Source organism: Ursus arctos, unplaced genomic scaffold (genome assembly GCF_023065955.2).
Source record: "Ursus arctos isolate Adak ecotype North America unplaced genomic scaffold, UrsArc2.0 scaffold_5, whole genome shotgun sequence".
In the NCBI taxonomy this organism is placed as follows: Eukaryota; Metazoa; Chordata; class Mammalia; order Carnivora; family Ursidae; genus Ursus; species Ursus arctos.
Window position 1 is genome coordinate 11,333,466 of NW_026623067.1, and position 18,349 is coordinate 11,351,814.

Genomic DNA, 18,349 nt, shown 5'->3' on the forward strand with positions numbered 1-18,349 from the left:
GGCCCCTCCCCCAGAACACAGAAGGCAGGCTGAAAAATCAAGAAGCCCACAACCCGGGTGCCTGGGTGGCGCAGTCATTGAGCGCCTGCCTTCGGCTTAGGGCGTGATCCCGGCGTTCCGGAAAGGAGTCCCTCATCGGGCTTCTCCGCTGGGAGCCTGCTTCTTCCTCTCCCACTCCCCTGCTTCTGTTCCCTCTCTCGCTGGTTGGCTGCCACATAAATAAATAAATAAAATCTTTAAAGAAGAAGCCCACATCCCTAAGATCCCTATAAAACAAGGGGCACGGCCTGGGACCCAGTCAATAATTTGGGCTCTGGAAACCCCGCAACCTCTCTTCATCAGAATGACAAGAAGGAGAAGCCCCCCCCAGCAAAGAAAAGACAGTGATTCTGTGGCCTCTGCCACAGAAATAATGGATATGGATGTAACCAAATTATCAGAAATGGAATTCAGAGTAACGATGGTCAAAATGATGAGTAGAATTGAAAAAACTATTAACGAAAAGGTTACTGAGAATATAGAATCCCTAAGGACAGAAATGAGAGCGAATCTGACAGAAATTAAAAATTCTATGAGCCAAATGCAGGCAAAACTAGAGGCTCTGACGGCCAGGGTCGCAGAAGCAGAGGAACAGGTTAGTGAATTGGAGGATGGGTTAATAGAGGAAAAAATGAAAATAGAAGATGGTCTTAAAAAAATCCACGCCCACGAATGTAGGTTACGGGAGATTACTGACTCAATGAAACGATCCAATGTTAGAATCATCGGCATCCCCGAGGGGGTGGAGAAAAACAGAGGTCTAGAAGAGATATTTGAACAAATTGTAGCTGAAAACTTCCCTAATCTAGCAAGGGAAACAAAAATTCGTGTCCAAGAGGCAGAGAGGACCCCTCCCAAGCTCAACCATGACAAACCTACGCCACGTCACGTCATAGTGCATTTCGCAAATATTAGATGCAAGGATACAGTATTGAAAGCGGCCAGGGCAAAGAAATTTCTCACGTACCAAGGCAAAAGCATCAGAATTACGTCAGACCTGTCTACACAGACCTGGAATGAGAGAAAGGGTTGGGGGAGCATATTTAAAGCTCTTTCAGAGAAAAACATGCAGCCAAGGATCCTTTATCCAGCAAGGCTGTCATTCAGAATTGATAGAGAAATAAAGACATTTCAGAATCGCCAGTCACTAACCAATTTTGTAACCACGAAACCAGCCCTACAGGAGATATTACGGGGGGTTCTATAAAAGTAAAAAGGCCCCAAGAGTGATACAGAACAGAAAGTCACAGCCAATACAAACAAAGACTTTACTGGCAACATGGCAACATTAAAATCATATCTCTCAGTAATCAGTCTTAATGTAAATGGTTTGAACCATCGCATAAAACGCCACAGGGTTGCAGATTGGATAAAAAGAAATGACCCATCCATTTGCTGTCTACAAGAGACTCATTTCAAACCCAAAGATGCATTCAGACTGAGAGTAAGGGGATGGAGTACCATCTTTCACGCAAATGGACCTCAAAAGAAAGCTGGGGTAGCAATTCTCATATCAGATAAATTGGATTTTAAACTACAGACTATAGTTAGAGATGCAGAAGGGCACCATATTATTCTTAAGGGAAGTATTCAACAAGTGGATATGACAATTATAAATAAATATGCCCCCAACAGGGGAGCAGCAAGATACACAAGGCAACTCTTAACCAGAATAAAGAGACATATAAATAAAAATACATTAATAGTAGGGGACCTCAACACTCCACTCTCAGAAATAGACAGAACACCCTGGCAAAAACTAAGCAAAGAATCAAAGGCTTTGAATGCCATACTCGACGAGTTGGACCTCATAGATATATATAGAACACTACACCCCAGAACCAAAGAATACTCATTCTATTCTAATGCCCATGGAACATTCTCAAGAATAGACCATGTTCTGGGACACAAAACAGGTCTCAACCGATACCAAAAGATTGAAATTATCCCCTGCATATTCTCAGACCACAACGCTCTGAAATTGGAACTCAACCACAAGGAAAAATTTGGAAGAAACTCAAACACTTGGAGACTAAGAACCATCCTGCTCAGGAATGACTCGATAAACCAGGAAATCAAAAATCAAATTAAACAATTTATGGAGACCAATGAGAATGAAAATACAACAGTCCAAAACCTATGGGATACTGCAAAGGCAGTCCTAAGGGGGAAATACATAGCCATCCAAGCCTCACTCAAAAGAATAGAAAAATCTAAAATGCAGTTTTTATATTCTCACCTCAAGAAGCTGGAACAGCAACAGAGGGACAGGCCTAATCCACGCACGAGGAAGCAGTTGACCAAAATTAGAGCTGAAATCAATCAAGCAGAAACCAGAAGTACAGTAGAGCAGATCAACAGGACTAGAAGCTGGTTCTTTGAGAGAATCAATAAAATTGACAGACCACTGGCAAGACTTATCCAAAAGAAAAGAGAAAGGACCCAGATTATTAAAATTATGAATGAAAAAGGAGAGGTCACGACGAGCACCATTGAAATTGGAAGGATTATTAGAAATTTTTATCAACAGCTATATGCCAATAAACTAAGCAATCTGGAAGAGATGGAATCCTTCCTGGAAACCTATAAACTACCAAGATTGAAACCGGAAGAAATTGATTCCTTAAACAGGCCAATTAATTATGAAGAAATTGAGTCAGTGATAAACAACCTTCCAAATAACAAAACTCCAGGCCCGGACGGTTTTCCTGGGGAATTCTACCAAACATTCAAAGAAGAAATAATACCTATTCTCCTAAAGCTATTTCAAAAAATAGAAACAGAAGGAAAGCTACCAAACTCATTCTATGAGGCCAATATTACCTTGATCCCCAAACCAGGCAAAGACCCCATCAAAAAGGAGAATTACAGACCGATTTCCCTAATGAATATGGACGCCAAAATCCTCAACAAGATACTTGCTAATAGAATCCAACAGTACATTAAAAGGATTATCCATCACGATCAAGTGGGATTCATACCTGGGATGCAAGCGTGGTTCAATATTCGCAAATCAATCAGCGTGATACATCATATCAACAAGAAGAGACTCAGGAACCATATGATCCTCTCAATCGATGCCGAAAAAGCATTTGACAAAATACAGCATCCTTTCCTGATTAAAACCCTTCAGAGTGTAGGAATAGAAGGTACATTTCTCAATCTCATAAAAGCCATCTATGAAAAGCCTACTGCAAATATTATTCTCAATGGGGAAAAGCTGGAAGCCTTTCCCTTAAGATCAGGAACTCGACAAGGATGCCCACTCTCGCCACTATTATTCAACATAGTACTAGAAGTCCTTGCAACAGCAATCAGATGACAAAAAGGGATCAAAGGTATTCAAATTGGCAAAGAAGAAGTCAAAATGTCTCTCTTTGCAGATGACATGATACTCTATATGGAAAACCCAAAAGAAGCCACTCCCAAACTATTAGAAGTTATAGAGCAATTCAGTAACATGGCAGGATACAAAATCAATGCTCAGAAATCAGTTGCATTTCTATACACGAATAACGAGACCGAAGAAAGAGAAATTAGGGAATCCATCCCATTTACAATAGCACCAAAGACCACACGTTACCTTGGAATTAACATAACCAGAGACGTAAAGGACCTATATTCTAGAAACTATAAATCACTCTTAAAAGACATTGAGGAAGACATAAAAAGATGGAAAGATATTCCATGCTCATGGATCGGAAGAATTAATATAGTTAAAATGTCCGTGCTACCCAGAGCAATCTACACTTTCAATGCTATCCTGATCAAAATACCAAGGACATTTTTCAAAGAACTGGAACAAACAGTCCTTAAATTTGTATGGAAACAGAAAAGGCCCCGAATCTCCAAGGAACTGTTGAAAAGGAAAAACAAAGCTGGGGGCATCACAATGCCGGATTTCGAGCTGTACTACAAAGCTGTGATCACAAAGACAGCATGGTACTGGCACAAAAACAGACACATAGACCAATGGAACAGAATAGAGAGCCCAGAAATGGACCCTCGGCTCTTTGGGCAACTAATATTTGATAAAGCAGGAAAAAACATCCGGTGGGAAAAAGACAATCTCTTCAATAAATGGTGCTGGGAAAATTGGACAGCTACATGCAAGAGAATGAAACTTGACCACTATCTCACACCATACACAAAAATAAACTCCAAATGGATGAAAGACCTCGATGTGAGACAGGAATCCATCAAAATTCTAGAGGAGAACATAGGCAGCAACCTCTACGACATCGGCCAAAGCAACCTTTTTCATGACACATCCCCAAACGCAAGAGAAACAAAAGATAAAATGAATTTATGGGACTTCATCAAGATTAAAAGTTTCTGCACAGCCAAGGAAACAGTCAGAAAAACTAAGAGGCAGCCCACGGAATGGGAGAAGATATTTGCAAATGACACTACAGATAAAGGACTGGTATCCAAGATCTACAAAGAACTTCTCAAACTCAATCCACGAGAAACAAATAAACAAATCAAAAAATGGGCAGAAGATATGAACAGACACTTTTCCAATGAAGACATACAAATGGCTAACAGACACATGAAAAAATGTTCAAAATCATTAGCCATCAAGGAAATTCAAATCAAAACCACACTGAGATACCACCTTATGCCAGTTAGAATGGCAAAAATAGACAAGGCAAGAAACAACAATTGTTGGAGAGGATGTGGAGAAAGGGGATCCCTCCTACATTGTTGGTGGGAATGCAAGTTGGTACAGCCACTCTGGAAAACAGTGTGGAGGTCCCTTAAAAAGTTAAAAATTGAGCTACCCTATGATCCAGCCATTGCACTACTGGGTATTTACCCCAAAGATACAGACGTAGTGAAGGGAAGGGCCATATGCACCCCAATGTTCATAGCAGCAATGTCCACAATAGCTAAATCGTGGAAGGAGCCGAGATGCCCTTCAACAGATGACTGGATTAAGAAGTTGTGGTCCATATATACAATGGAATATTACTCAGCTATCAGAAAGAACGAGTTCTCAACATTTGCTACAACATGGACAGCACTGGAGGAGATAATGCTAAGTGAAATAAGTCAAGCAGAGAAAGACAACTATCATATGATTTCTCTCATCTATGGAACATAAGAACTAGGATGATCGGTAGGGGAAGAAAGGGATAAAGAAAGGGGGGGTAATCAGAAGGGGGAATGAAACATGAGAGACTATGGACTATGAGAAACAAACTGAGGACTTCAGAGGGGAGGGGGGTGGGGGAATGGGATAGACCGGTGATGGGTAGTAAGGAGGGCACGTATTGCATGGTGCACTGGGTGTTATACACAACTAATGAATCATCGAGCCTTACATCGGAAACCGGGGATGTACTGTATGGTGACTAACATAATATAATAAAAAATCATTTAAAAAAAAAAAAAAAAGAACACTACACCCCAGAACCAAAGAATACTCATTCTATTCTAATGCCCATGGAACATTCTCAAGAATAGACCATGTTCTGGGACACAAAACAGGTCTCAACCGATACCAAAAGATTGAAATTATCCCCTGCATATGCTCAGACCACAACGCTCTGAAATTGGAACTCAACCACAAGGAAAAATTTGGAAGAAACTCAAACACTTGGAGACTAAGAACCATCCTGCTCAGGAATGACTAGATAAAACAGGAAATCAAAAATCAATTTAAACAATTTATGGAGACCAATGAGAATGAAAATACAACAGTCCAAAACCTATGGGATACTGCAAAGGCAGTCCTAAGGGGGAAATACATAGCCATCAAGCCTCACTCAAAAGAATAGAAAAATCTAAAATGCAGTTTTTATATGCTCACCTCAAGAAGCTGGAACAGCAACAGAGGGACTCGCCTAATCCACGCACGAGGAAGCAGTTGACCCAAATTAGAGCTGAAATCGATCAATCAGAAACCAGAAGTACAGTCGAGCAGATCAACAGGACTAGATGCTGGTTCTTTGAGAGATACAATAAAATTGACCGACCACTGGTAAGACTTATCCAAAAGAAAAGAGAAAGGACCCAGATTATTAAAATTATGAATGAAAAAGCAGAGATCACGATGAACACCATTGAAATTGGAAGGATTATGAGAAATTTTTATCAACAGCTATATGCCAATAAACTAAGCAATCTGGAAGAGATGGAATCCTTCCTGGAAACCTATAAACTACCAAGATTGAAACCGGAAGAAATTGATTCCTTCAACAGGCCAATTAATTATGAAGAAATTGAGTCAGTGATAAACAACCTTCCAAATAACAAAACTCCAGGCCCGGACGGTTTTCCTGGGGAATTCTACCAAACATTCAAAGAAGAAATAATACCTATTCTCCTAAAGCTATTTCAAAAAATAGAAACAGAAGGAAAGCTACCAAACTCATGCTATGAGGCCAATATTACCTTGATCCCCAAACCAGGCAAAGACCCCCTCAAAAAGGAGAATTACAGGGCACCTGGGTAGTGCAGTCGTTAAAGCGTCTGCCTTCAGCTCAGGGCGTGATCCTGGCGTTCCAGGATCGAGTCCCACATTGGGCTCCTCCGCTAGGAGCCTGCTGCTTCCTCTCCCATTCCCGCTGCTTGTGTTCCCTCTCTCGCTGGCCGTCTCTGTCAAATAAATAAATAAAATCTTTAAAAAAAAAAAAACAGGAGAATTACAGACCGATTTCCCTAATGAATATAGACGCCAAAATCCTCAACAAGATCCTGGCTAATTGAATCCAAAAGTACATTAAAAGGATTATCCATAATGATCAAGTGGGATTCATACCTGGGATGCAAGCATGGTTCAATATTCGCAAATCAATCAGCGTGATACATCATATCAACAAGAAAAGTCTCAGGAACCATATGATCCTCTCAATTGATGCCGAAAAAGCATATGACAAAATAAAACATCCTTTCCTGATTAAAACCCTTCAGAGTGTAGGAATAGAAGGTACATTTCTCAATCTCATAAAAGCCATCTATGAAAAGCCTACTGCAAATATTATTCTCAATGGGGAAAAGCTGGAAGCCTTTCCCTTAAGATCAGGAACTCGACAAGGATGCCCACTCTCGCCACTATTGTTCAACATAGTACTAGAAGTCCTTGCAACAGCAATCAGACGACGAAAAGTGATCAAAGGTATCCAAATCGGCAAAGAAGAAGTCAAAATGTCTCTCTTTGCAGATGACATGATACTCTATATGGAAAACCCAAAAGAAGCCACTCCCAAACTATTAGAAGTTATACAGCAATTCAGTAATGTGGCAGGTCACAAAATTAATGCTCAGAAATCAGTGCCTTTCTATACACGAATAACGAGACTGAAGAAAGAGAAATTAGGGAATCCAACCCATTTACAATAGCACCAAAAACCATACGTTACCTTGGAATTAACTTAATCAGAGACGTAAAGGACCTATATTCTAGAAACTATAAATCACTCTTGAAAGACATTGAGGAAGACATAAAAAGATGAAAAGATATTCCATGTTCATGGATCGGAAGAATTAACATAGTTAAAATGTCCATGCTACCCAGAGCAATCTACACTTTCAATGCTATCCCAATGAAAATACTGACGACATTTTTCAAAGAACTGGAACAAATAGTCCTTAAATTTGTATGGAAACAGAAAAGGCCCCGAGTCTCCAAGGAACTGTTGAAAAGGAAAAACAGACCTGGGGGCATCACAATGCCGGATTTTGAGCTGTACTACAAATCTGTGATCACAAAGACAGCATGGTACTGGCACAAAAACAGACACATGAACCAATGGAACAGAATAGAGAGCCCAGAAATGGACCCTCAGCTCTTTGGGCAACTAATATTTGATAAAGCAGGAAAAAACATCCGGTGGGAAAAAGACAGTCTCTTCAATAAATGGTGCTGGGAAAATTGGACAGCTACATGCAAAAGAATTAAACTTGATCACTATCTCACACCATACACAAAAATAAACTCCAAATGGATGAAAGACCTTGACGTGAGGCAGGAATCCATCAAAATCCTAGAGGAGAACATAGGCAGCAACCTCTACGACATCGGCCAAAGCAACCTTTTTCATGATACATCCCCAAAGGCAAGAGAAACAAAAGATAAAATGAACTTATGGCACTCCATCAAGATTAAAAGTTTCTGCACAGCCAAAAAACAGTCAGAAAAACTAAGAGGCAGCCCACGGAATGGGAGAAGATATTTGCAAATGATGCTACAGATAAAAGACTGGTATCCAAGATCTACAAAGAACTTCTCAAACTCAAAACATGAGAAACAAATAAACAAATCAAAAAATGGGCAGAAGATATGAACAGACACTTTTCCAAGAAGACATACAAATGGCTAACAGACACATGAAAAAATGTTCAAAATCATTAGCCATCAGGGAAATTCAAATCAAAGCCACACTGAGATACCATCTTACGCCAGTTAGAATGGCAAAAATAGACAAGGAAAGAAACAGCAATTGTTGGAGAGAATGTGGAGAAAGGGGATCCCTCCTCCATTGTTGGTGGGAATGCAAGTTGGTACAGCCACTCTGGAAAACAATGTGGAGGTCCCTTAAAAAGTTAAAAATTGAGCTACCCTATGATCCAGCCATTGCACTACTGGGTGTTTACCCCAAAGATACTGATGTAGTAAAGAGAAGGGCCATATGCACCCCAATGTTCATAGCAGCAATGTCCACAATAGCTAAATCGTGGAAGGAGCCGAGATGCCCTTCAACAGATGACTGGATTAAGAAGTTGTGGTCCATACATACAATGGAATATTACTCAGCTATCAGAAAGAACGAGTTATCAACATTTGCTGCAACATGGATGGCACTGGAGGAGATAATGCTAAGTGAAATAAGTCAAGCAGAGAAAGACAATTATCATATGATTTCTCTCATCTATGGAACATAAGAACTAAGATGATCAGTAGGGGAAGAACGGGATAAAGAAAGGGGGAGTAATCAGAAGGGGGAATGAAACATGAGAGACTATGGACTATGAGAAACAAACTGAGGGTCTTAGAGGGGAGGGGGTGGGGGAATGGGATAGGCCGGTGATGCGTAGTAAGGAGGGCACGTATTGCATGGTGCACTGGGTGTTATACGCAGCTAATGAATCATCGAGTCTTATTACATCAGAAACCGGGGATGTACTGTATGGTGACTAACATAATATAATATAAAATCATTAAAAAAAAAAGAAAGAAAAAAGAATACCTATTCTCCTTATGCTGTTTCAAAACATAGAAACAGAAGGAAAACTACCAAACTCATTCTATGAGGCCAGTATTACCTTCATCCCCAAACCAGGCAAAGACTCCATCCAAAAGGAGAATTACAGACCAATATCCCTGATGAATATGGACGCCAAAATTCTCAATAAGATCTTAGCTAATAGTATCCAACAGTACATTAAAAGGATTATCCATCATGACCAAGTCGGATTCATCCCTGGGATGCAAGGGTGGTTCAACATTTGCAGATATATCAGTGTAATAGATCATTCAACAAGAAGAGTCAAGAACCATATGATCCTCTCAATTGATGCAGAAAAGCATTTGACAAAATACAGCATCCTTTCCTGATTAAAACCCTTCAGAGTGTAGGGAGAGAGGGTACATTCCTCAATCTCATAAAAACCATCTATGAAAGCCTACAGTGAATATCATTCTCAATGGGGAAAAGCTGAAAGCCTTTCCCTTAAGATCAGGAACAGGACAAGGATGCCCACTTTCACCATTATTATTCAACATAGTACTAGAAGTCCTTGCAACAGCAATCCGACAACAAAAAGGGATAAAAGGTATCCAAATCGGCAAAGAAGAGGTCAAACCGTCTCTCTTCAGAGATGACATGATACTCTATATGGAAAACTCAAAAGACTCCACCCCCTAATTACTAGAACTTATATACTAATTCAGTAATGTAGCAGGATACAAAATCAATGCTCAGAAATCAGTTGCATTTCTATACACGAACAATGAGACAGAAGAAAGAGAAATTAGGGAAGCCATTCCATTTACAATAGCTCCAAATATCATACGCTATCTCAGAATTAACCAGAATGTAAAGTATCCATATTCCAGAAACTACAGATCACTCTTGAAAAACATTGAAGAAGACACAAAAAGATGGAAAAACCTTCCATGCTTATGGAGCAGAAGAATAAACATAGTTAAAACATCTATGCAACCCAGAGCAAGCTACAATTTCTAATGCCATCCCGATCAAAATACCAAGGACATTTTTCAACTAACTGGAACAAACAGCCCTTAAATTTCTCTGGAACAAGAAAAGGCCCTGAATTGCCAAGGATTTGTTGAAAAGGAAAAACAAAGCTAGGGGCATTACATTGCTGGATTTGAATCCATACTTACAAAGCTGTGATCACAAAGACAGCATGGTACTGGCACAAAAACAGACACATAGACCAGTGGAACAGAATAGAGAACCCAGAAATGGAACCTCAGCTCTATGGGCAACTAAACTTTGACAAAGCAGGAAAAAACATCCAGTGGAAAAAAGACAGTCTCTTCAATAAATGTTGCTGGGAAAATTGTAAAGCTACATGCAAAAGAATGAAACTTGACCACTCTCTCACACCATACACAAAGATAAACTCTAAATGGATGAAAGACCTTGATTTGAGACAGGAATCCCTCAAAATCCTAGAGGGGAGCATAGGCAGCAACCTCTACGACATCGGCCACGGCAAACTTTTTCATGACACATCTCCAAAGGCAAGAGAAACAAAAGATAAAATGAATTTATGGGACTTCATCAAGATAAAAAGCTTCTGCACAGCCAAGGAAACAGTCAGAAAAACTAAGAGGCAGCCCACGGAATGGGAGAAGATACTTGCAAATGACATTACAGATAAAAGACTGGTATCCAAGATCTATAAAGAACTTTCAAACTCAAACACGAGAAACAAATAAACAAATCAAAAAATGGGCAGAAGATATGAACAGACACTTTGCCAATGAAGACATACAAATGGCTAACAGACACATGAAAAAATGTTCAAAATCATTAGCCTTCAGGGAAATCCAAATCAAAACCAAACTAAGATACCACCTTATGCCAGTTAGAATGGCAAAAATTGACAAGGCAAGAAACAACAAATGTTGGAGAGGATGTGGAGAAAGGCAGATCCCTCCTACATTGTTGGTGGGAATGTAAGTTGGTACAGCCACTTTGGAAAACAGTGAGGAGGTCCCTTAAAAAGTTAAAAATTGAGCTACCCTATGATCCAGCCATTGCACTACTGGGTATTTACCCCAAAGATACAGACATAGTGAAGAGAAGGGCCATATGCACCCCAATGTTCATAGCAGCATTGTCCACAATAGTTAAATCATGGAAGAAGCCAAGATGCCCTTCAACAGATGACTGGATGAGGAAGCTGTGGTCCATATATACAATGTTATATTACTCAGCTATCAAAAAGAACGATTTCTCAACATTTGCTGCAAGATGGACGGCACTGGAGGAGATAATGCTAAGTGAAGTAAGTCAAGCAGAGAAAGACAATTATCATATGGTTTCACTCATTTATGGAACACAAGAACTAGGAAGATAGGTAGGAGAAGAAAGGGATAAAGAAAGGGGGAGTAATCAGAAGGGGGAATGAAGCATGAGAGACTATGGACTCTGAGAAACAAACTGAGGGCTTCAGAGGGGAGGGGGTGGGGGAATGGGGATAAGCTGGTGAAGGGTAGTAAGGAGGGCATGTATTGCATGATGCACTGGGTGTTATACGCAACTAATGAATCATGGAACTTTACATCAAAAAGCAGGTATGTACTGGATGGTGACTAATATAATATAATTAAAAATATTATAATAAATAAATAAATAAATAAATAACACCCAAAAAATTAGTAATCCAATCAAGAAATGGGTAGAAGTCATGAAAGGACACTTCTCCAAAGAAGACATACAAATGAGTTACAGACACATGAAAAAATGTTCAGCATCAGTATTCATCAGGGAATTTTGAATCAAAATCACCTTACACTTGTTAGAATGGCCAAAATTAACAAGGCAGGAAACAACAAATATTGGAGAGGATGTGGTGAAAGCAGAACCCTCTTACACTGTTGGTGGGAATGCAGGCTGGTACAGGCACTCTGGGAAACAGTATGGAGGTTTCTCAGAAAGTTAAATATAGAGCTACCCTATGATCCAGTAATTGCACTTCTAGGTATTTACCCCAGAGATGTAGTGATCCATAGGTGCACATGCACCTCATGTTCATAACAGCAATGTCCACTATAGCCAAACTGTGGAAGGAGCCAAGATGCCCTTCAAGAGACAAATGGATAAAGAAGATGTGGTCCATATATGCAATGGAATGGTACTCAGTCAACAGAAAGAATGATTACTCACCATTTGCACTGACATGGATGGAACTAGAGGGATTATGCTAAGTGAAATAAGTCAAGCAGAGAAAGACAATTATCAGATGGTTTCACTCATGTGTGGAACATAAGCAATAGCACAGAGAACATTGGGAGAAGGAGGGAAAACTGAAGCGGGGGAAATCAGAGATGAACCAGGAGAGACTATGGACTCCAGAAAACAATCTGAGAGTTTCAGAGGGGACGGGGTGGGAGGAGGGAGTAGCTGGGTGGTTGGTATCAAGAAGGGCACATGTTGTGATGAGCACTGGGTGTTATACACAACTAATGAATCATTGAACACTACATGAAAGACTAATACTGTACCATATGTTGGCTAAGTGAACATAATTTAAGAAAAAGAAAAATGTATATTATATCATGTAATATATAATACTACATTTTACATTTGTGTGCGTAAAAAAGAAGTGTGTGTATATTTATATCTATAGTTTGCCTCTTTGGAAAGAAACATAAAATTAGATTGAAGAGATCTAGAGTAGTAAAGAGTCTTTATGGTATACACTTTGTGCCTTCTTGAATTGTATTCTGTGAAACACCTACACGGTCTAAATAAACACATAAATATAATGTTGAAGAGATGCTCAGCAGGATTTGCCATGGAAATTGACAAAGTGAAAACCAACATGCATCCCCAGCTTGTTTTATGTGTTTAATAGATGTTTGCAGAAAAAGTAGCTAAAGTAATTTTGAAAAACACAGTGCTCAAAGAAAAAGTAAAACTGATTTGTCAGTAATCAAAAACTAAAGAGTCTAGAAATGGTGAAGGAATAAGCAAATTTACAGACAGAACAGAGTAAGTCCAGAATCAGACACATATGTGTATGAAAATGTACAGTCCAATTTAAATAATACAGTGTAAAATCTAAGGGGAGAAAAGGGTATTCAATAAATGATTTGGAAAAAATTTTTCACCTGTTTTGAAAAAATAATTAGACCCCTACCTCATACCACACACAAAAATAAATTCCTAGCAGGTAAAAAACTAAGTAGAGAAACTTTTACATTGTCAGAAGAAAGGAATAATGTGTTTATGACTTCAGAGTAGGAGCAATATCATTAAATAAGACATAAGAATAAACAAAATATTTATAACACATTATTACAATAAAAAGAATTTACAATATATTATATAATACATACTAGAAAAAGATTCATATATCTTCATATATATTTTCCAAAATATATTTAAAAACCCATTAATAAAAAGAGTGGTAAAAAAAATTAGCAGTAATTCTCAGAACAGAAAATACAAATAAACATTTAAAAAACTAGGTGATGGGAATCAAAGAGAGCACGTGATATGATGAGCACTGGGTGTTATATTCAGCTAATGAATCATAGAACATTATATCAAAAACTAATGATGTTGGCCAGCATAAGCTGGCTAACTGAACATATAAATCAATCAATCAATCCTTAAAAAACTAATGATAATACCTTGGCTAATTGAATTTAAAAATTAATTAATTAAAAAAGACTGCTTTATTTCTCTAGTAATTAGGAAACATAGATACAAATTTTCACCCATAAAGTTGACATAAATTTGGTCATATTAAATGTAGGCAGGCAGGAATATGAGAAACAAATACACACACATTGCTGAAGGACACAGAGTATGATAACAGTAGTTCCCCTGCAGAGAGGGTTAGGATTGAGTGGGGATTATGGTCAAAAGAGAAACTCTAGCTTGAACTGTAATATTTGAATTTTTTTATAATAATTTTTATTATGTTATGTTAGTCACCATACAGTACATCCCTAGTTTTTGATGTAATGTTCCATGATTCATTTGTTGTGTATAACACCCAGTGCACCATGCAATACTTGCCCTCCTTAATACCCATCACTGGCCTTGACAAGAAAGTCTTCATGTATTCCTTGAATTTAAGTGAAGATTGTCATATGAGCAGGTAACTAATGTGCCCGGAAGATCTTTTCTCTTTAAGCTTCCTTTGTAGCATAACATTAAAAAAACTTATACAAGCAAAAACTAGGATTTTTTCAAGCAAAAGTAGTAAGTTCACATTTTTAAACTTTCTTTTACAGAAAAAGTAACACTGATTGTATACTACCCTCAGTCCCATATCTAGAGTGTTGTAAGGGATCTCTGTTGCTAATACTACCTGCCATATGCACTGCAGTCATAGCACTTAGAGCATATGAGAGTTCCAACCAAGGGCAGGACAGTAGACCTCAGAGAGTGACCACACGCAATGCAGTGAATCATGAAAAAAAAGGGGAGGGAGTAGAAAGCAGAGCAACATTAACAGGAGACAAAGGGAGGAAGGGAGAGATGAAAGGAGTAATGGGAAGATGTGAAAGAAAAGGAGACAAGATAAAGAGATGTGATAAAATAGAGAAAAATGAAGAAGAAAAATATTAGACTATCAGAAATGTTATTGCCCCAGGAGACACCAAAAGTAAGAAAACAAGGACAATGCAACAGAGGGCAAGGAACATAAACATGGTGAGAAAGAGAAAACACAGATGCGAAGAGGGGAGGATCAGGGGAAATGCAATGACACAGGTTGGATGGGGGACAGACACACCAGGGGCACCTGAGTGAAGTGGGCAACCAGGCAGAGGGGAAGAGCACTCCTGTTACCAATGCCACAATGAGCTCTCTGATTTCTGGGATTCTGGGGAATATGAGAGCCCACCATCTCTGACTCTCCCATCCTGTTTGGAAAGACTGTGGAGCAGACTACAATGTCTGCAAACCCCTCTGGCTCTCTTTGGAAGTCCTGCCCTATTGAGGTCTTCCATATCTGCGCTGGGCCCCTCAGGCACCAGAAACTGGTGCTTCCAATATGCGCAGAGGCAACAGTCATGGCCTGACCCTTCCTAGCTTCCTCCAACCGAGATACTAATTTGTCCTGGAAAAGACTTACCAGTGGCTACAACACATATTTTTTTTTTCAGTTGGACAATATTGGGAGATACTTTATACCAAGAAGACCATCCTCCACCCCTCAGATCACACTCAGATCACAAGTCCTAGGTTTTGCATAGGATATGCCCCAAGAGGAACACTGGGAATTGTCTTGGCAGACCTGCAGCAGAGTAGTCAGATTCATGGCGCAGCTATGAAATGAAAGGAAACTGTGGAATGGGAAGAGAAGCGAGCAAAGGCACCAAAGAATGCTTTTCAAAATAACATCAGGGCCCTAATTGTCCTTCAAAAAGAAGGGGCATAGGAGAAAATATCCACATACAATAATATATATATAATAACATGTATAATATATATATACAGAAAGTTTTTCTCATGAGTTAAAAATATAATTGAATTTAAATTTAAAAAATAAATAATAAAAATAAATAAACTGTCTGCCACACTAAAAAAAAAAAGAAATATAGGTGCATGTGGTGGGACAGCAGGAGACCACTGCACACTTCTCATTCAAAATCTAACAGCCTGAGGGCTTCAGAGGGGAGGGGGGTGGGGGATTGGAATAGGCCAGTGATGGGTATTAAGGAGGGCACGTATTGCATGGGGCACTGGGTGTCATGCACAAATAATGAATCATGGAACACTACATCAAATACTAAGGATGGTGACTAGCATAACATAATAAAAAATTTTTATTAAAAAAAATCTAACAACCAGATGTCATCAGGGACAGATAGCTTTCCTGGTAACATAGGGGGGCAGTTTCAGAAGGTCCAGCCATTGTCACATCCTCTCTAGCCTTGAAAAGACAAAATCTGTGGTGAGACCCTGAGAAATTCACTTCCTCTCTGGGGTCAGGGTCCCCCAAGCAGCAACATGACAGGTTGGATGAAACAGCCATGAGGTCATTTCTAGTTCTACCCACAGAATAAACAATTAGGAGGCAATTCAACATTCCAGAAACAAAATCTAGTCACATAAGAGGTCTGTACCTCAAGAGAAATAGTAAGCAGGAGAATGGCAGAGGTAGTTGTGGGTGAACAAACATTTTAAGTGTTTGATAACAGAGAGGGAAAATACAAGACACATAGAGGGAAGAACCTTACCTGAAACCATGTAATCAATGACACCAGGAAGTGCTGGGGGGGGGGGGCAGATCAGGAGTCTGGAGCCCTATGTCCTTGGAAAACAGACTTCATCACCAAGAGATGGCTGCTCTAATCAGTCCTTTGAGTCTGCAATGAGTCTCTCTCAGTGCAGGGAAGCCAGTGAACCTCCATCTCCTTAAGAGGAAATGGGACTGAAATGGAAAAAGGACATTCTCTTAGAGAAGCAAAGTTTCCAAAATTAAAAAAAAAAAAAAGACGTGTGGTCAGAACTCCACACAATCATTCCTATCCTTTGAAAATGGGAATTGACTGAGGTACTTGGGGGCACTCCCCTTTTACAGGTAGGAAATACCTGATGCCTTCCATGAGGGCTGTGGAGAGATTTTGAAGAAATGCATTAAGATTGGGTCAGGGGTGGGGGGGACCTGGCTGGCTCAGTCAATTAAGCATCTGCCTTCAGTTCAAGTAATGATCCTGGGGTCCTGGAATTGAACCTCACATCAGGCTTCCTGCTCAGTGGGGAGCCTAATTCATCCTCTCCATCTGTGCTCCCCTTGCTTGTGCTCTCTCTCTCTCTCTTTCTCTCTCTCCCTCAAATAAACAAATTACAAAAAAAAGATTGTTTAAAATGGGAGAAAAATGGATTCTGAATGGAAGAACACACAAAAATCCAAGAAGAGACAGCCTCATGTTAAAACCAAGGCAGTATCTTTATGGTTAAGAAAAACCCTTCCAGGACAACAATTACATACAGAGAGATCATATGTCCTTCATCTATAAGAGGAGCATCCAGAGTAACCTGGACAAGGAGAGGAAGAGGCATTCACTGGGAGCCAGCAGGGAGAATTTCACCTGTGGAAGAGAACCTTTGTTGGGCCAGAACCACTGCCAGGCTAAAAGCTTTTATTCCTTCACTCCTCCCTGCTGCCTATTGTTCTTCTTCTCTGCTGTGACTAAGGAAATTTGCTTCTAATTTCACAAATCCCTGGAGACCCCTCCTCTTTCACAACTCTGTCCCCAGTCTCTGGCAATTAAATTCCCAGAGAAAGGAGCCTCCTGCAAAGTTCTCTGTTCATCTCAGCTACACCAACAAGCAAACACTCTCTCAGGAGAAGGAAGAGAAGAAAACTGAAGAGGGTTTCTATGGGTCATCCTGGGAGGAATTGGCTCTCCCTCTATTCCAAAACGAAATGGGAAACATTGGCCTTTGTTATGTGTTGTGGCCCACATTAGAATGCCCACTAAAGACTGTATGTAAGCAAAGGGCATCCAGTTACTTCCAGAGCCTCACCTTTCTGAATCTTTCTACCTCCTCCCAGGACTTTGGCCTAATGAGGAGGCAACCCTCCAAGATCACACTGACTCTTCTGATCTCACAGCTCAATTCCACTGAAATTCAAACCACTCCCTAAGAGGTCAAACACTCTACTATGACCAAGAATTCATCTGTCCCTGCCACTTACCACCACCTCCCACTCTCCTGTCAGCTCCCACCCACTTGACTTTCTCTGATACTAAAAAATTCACACAAAGGAAACATAGCACAGACACTTCACCTCGAAGTCAGACAGAGTTGGGTGGGAATCTTATGTAGACTTGACCTTGGGCAAGGGACTAATCTGAACCCCAGGTTCCTAATGTGTAAAGTGAGAATGATGATGTTCACTACATATATTTGTTGTGAGAATTAAATGGAATAAAATATCTAAGGTGTTCTCCCTGTCACAGGTTCTAATAACTGTAGTTACTAGTGTCACTGCCCTCCCATCTCTCTAAAACAGAGACAAAAATACAGACCTTACAAAAATAGAACTCACTAAACAAATAACATAGCCTAAATATTAATTAATTGATTAATTAACAATAGAAATAAAGAAATCAGTGAAATAAATCCTAAGTAGGAAT